This window comes from Meles meles, chromosome 7 (assembly GCF_922984935.1).
Source record: "Meles meles chromosome 7, mMelMel3.1 paternal haplotype, whole genome shotgun sequence".
NCBI lineage: Eukaryota > Metazoa > Chordata > Mammalia > Carnivora > Mustelidae > Meles > Meles meles.
The window spans coordinates 46,820,632-46,824,623 of NC_060072.1; the positions used below are offsets into that span (position 1 = coordinate 46,820,632).

Here is a 3,992-nt window from a genome sequence, read left to right on the forward strand (position 1 = left end):
CATAAAATCTGAATTGCCTTACTATTTAAAAAATAGTATAAAACTTTTTGCAAAGAGGACATACATGTCAAAATGTCAGATTTTCTACATAGATTCTTATGTCATCTGTGCAAAATGACAGTTTTATTTATTCCTGCCTAATCTGTATACCTTGTTTCCTTTTCTTGTCATACTGCATTAGCTAGGACTTCCAGTGCAATGTTGAAAAGCAGTAGTGATAGGAAACATTCTTTATTTGTTCCTAGTTTTAATGGGAAAGAAATACTTCAAGACTTAATATAAAGTGGCAGTAATCAAGACAGTGCTGTATTGGTAAAAGAAAAGACAAATAAATTAAAGGAATAGAATACAGAGTCCAGAAACTGACCCATATAAAAATAGTCAACTAATCTTTGGTAAAGGAGTAAAAACAGTGCAATGGAGAAAAGATAGTATTTTCAATAAATAGTATAGAAACAATTAGATATCTACATGGAAGAAGAAGGGGGGGCAGGAAAAGGAGAAGAATCTAGAACAAGACTTCACACAAAAGTTAATCCTTTAAAAAATTAACTCAAGACAGATCCTAATCTAAATGAAAGATGCAAAACTATAAAACCCTAGAAGATAATACAGGATAAAACCTAGATGACCTTGGACATGGCAATGGCTTTTTAGATACAATACCAAGGGCAGAATTCATAAAGGGAAACACTGATAAGTTGGATTCCATTAAAACTAAAAATTTCTGCTCTGTGGAAGACTTCGTCAAGAAAATGAAAAGACAAGCCACAGGCTGGGAGAAAATATTGTCAAATGACATCTCTGATAAAGGACTGTTATCCAAAATATATGAAGAATTCTTAGAACTCAACTGTAAGAACACAAACAACCTGTTGGGAAAGACATTTTCATGCATGCAGTCTTTCTCCTCCCAGCTGGCTGCATATGGATGAACATCGGGCCTGGAATATTTCTTTACCAAGAGATAAAAAGCCCACAAACCCTGTGCTGGACTTCCCACCTTGTGTGGGACTACCTTTCCTGGTTTCAGGCTCAATGAGTTTTCTGTCTCTTCGTAAAGAATGTGGGTCATAAGGCACATGGCCAACTCCACTGCATTATCGATCTTCCAAGGGGAGAGGACAGCTTCCTGCCACCGTGGCAACAGAGGGAGAAAGACACTCTGGCATGGGGGACTGACACCCACAGTTAAAGCTGATCTTTGCTCTGTCTCTTCTCGATGTAAGTGAAGTGTTGTTCCATCCAGACCATCTGTTATGATCTCCTTGGTGACTCTGAAACCAAGAAGCAATGGGAAGGAGTGTTTGGACTTTCCTTCCTGGTGGTTGGCATGATGATGCTCTTTTCCACCCTCCATAGAAATGGAGTCCTCCCCTGGGAAACTACACTCAACTTGACACAATGAGATTAAAAAGTGAGCCAAAGACCTTAATAGATGCCTCACCAAGGAGGACATATAAAGGACAAATAAGGATGTGAACAGATATTTCACATCATGAGACATCAGGGAAAAGCAAACAGAAACAACAATGACATACCACTATACACCCGTTAGAATAGCCAAAGTCTTGAGCACTGACAACACCAGATCTGGAGAGGATGTGGAGCAGCAGGAACCCACTCACTGTTGCTGGAATGCAAAATGGTACAGCCACTTTGGAAAACTGGTGTTTCTTACAAAACTATACATACACTTATTTTTTTTTAAAGATTTTATTTATTTATTTGACAGATAGAGATCACAAGTAGGGAGAGAGTCAGGCAGAGAGAGAGAGAGGAGGAAGCAGTCTCCCCGCCAAGCAGAGAGCCCGATGCGGGGCTCGATCCCAGGACACTGGGATCATGACCTGAGCAAAAGGCAGAGGCTTTAACCCACTGAGCCACCCAGGCGCCCCTATACATACACTTATAATACAATCCAGCAATCATGTTGCTTGGTATTTACCCAAATGAGATGAAAACTTACACCCACACAAAAGAACTGCACATGGATGTTCACAGCAGCTTCATGTATAATTGAGGATATGGAGAAAAAGGAACCCTCATGCGCTCTTGGTGGGAATGCAAACTGGTGCAGCCACTGTGGAAAACAGTGTGGAGGTTCTCCAAAAAATTAAAACTAGAACTACTCTATGATCCAATAATTGCACTACTGTGTGTTTACCCACAAACTACAAAAACACTAATTCAAATGGATACGTACACGTCTATGTTTATTGCAACATTATTTACCATACCCAAACTAGAGAAGCAGCCCGAGTGTCCAATGATAAGTTAATGGATAAAGAAGTGGTGTATATATACATTATTATACAGTAATATAATATCACTCTGTCATAAAAAAAGAATAAAATCATGTCATTTACAACGACATGAAAGGAGCTAGAGAGTATAATGCTAAGTCAAATAAGTCAGAGAAAGACAAACACTAAAGGATTTCACTCATATGTGGAAATTAAGAAAAAAACAAACAAAGATAAAAAGAGAGAGGGAGAGAGAAACCAAGAAACAGACTCTTAACCAAAGAGAACAACTGATGGTTACTAGAAGGGAGGTGGGGGTGAGGGCATGGGGGAAATGGGAGATGGGGATTAAAAGGTACACTTACCATTATGGAAAATAAAATAAAATGAAATGATTTTTAAAATATCTGTTACAAATTATTTCAGTGTATCTTTGTTTGAAGGACAATTATTCAGAAGGGGGTTAGAAAATGAAATAGAGAATAATGGTCAAACCCCTGAAGACTTCATTTGAATCAAATGATCTGGATGATTGGTTGGGCAAGTAAGCAAAAGCGCTAGAATTCTAGGTAAATTTCAGATGAATTCAATCTTGAATTTGAGGTCTTGTTTTCCTAGTTAGAGCAACAATTAGGTTTGCTTCCCCTAAAAAATTGGGTTGCCAGGGTGAGTTGAACTTCGCATGACCATCTGGGCATCAGTTGAAAGGATCTCATTACATACCTGTGAGCTATTTTGGTTGAGGTAAACATAAACATTTTCATGTTTGCTAAGATTCTTTAAATGCTTGGGGCGAATTCCAAGTCATAATATCTAATGTTTTTCAAAGAAAAGTGATTTAATGCTAAGGAGACTTAGAAAGCTTACATAAGTAACTTAAAGTAGAAAAACACTAAAATGTGTGCGTGGGTGGCTCAACCAGTTAAGCGTCTGTCTTCTGCTCAGGTCATGATTCCAGGGTCCTAAGATGGAGCCCCGCATGGGGGTCCTTGCTCCATGGGGAGTCTGTTCCTCCCTTTCCCTCTGCCACTCCCCTTGCTTGTGCTCTCTCTCTCTCTCAAATACATAAATACAATCTTTAAAAAAAAAAAGAAAGAGAGAAAAACACTAAAACAAATATTATCAAAAGAAGAGAAGAGCTTTGCGCAGTGGCAGTATCGTAGCCAATGAGGTTTATCCGAGGTGCGATTATTGCTAATTGAAAAGAAGAGAAGAATAAATCGTGAGAATTTGGGGCGAATTACATAGAACATCTTCTAGGTCAGTCTAAAACGGAGCACATCAGAAAATTGTAATTGTTACTACAAAACAGCTGAGGGAGTACTTGGGAAAATAGAAAATATACGTATCAGCAATTCCTGGTAACATGAGTTTGAAGATCAAATATTGACCAAGAGAAAAAAAAATGGTTAGGCAGACAGCAAACTGAGTAAATGTCGAACAGTTGCTCTGCTTCTGAAGTCAAGCAGAAATCAGAGGCAGTGGAGAATATAGGGACAAGAGAAGAATCAATGTGGCAAAATGGGGAATGTATACTCTCAGAACAATTATTACACAAAAACTGCCACCCCCCTCTGAATGAATGAGAAAAGAAGCAATAAAGGCCCAAGGGTTTTCATTACATTCAGCGGTGTAACTTGCAAGTAAGGGAACTTGATTTATGGTTCATGCTGTCCATATGCTAAAGCACTTAATAGTGATATTGACAATATTGCTGATCCCTTGATGTATATGACGATTGGAAAT

The 3,992-nt window shown here is 38.5% G+C and overlaps 1 pseudogene; it reads left to right on the forward strand.

Annotated features, from left to right (window-relative positions):
* Positions 1–3,383: 3,383 nt before the first annotated feature.
* On the forward strand, positions 3,384–3,553 carry LOC123947726 (annotated as a pseudogene).
* Positions 3,554–3,992: the final 439 nt, after the last annotated feature.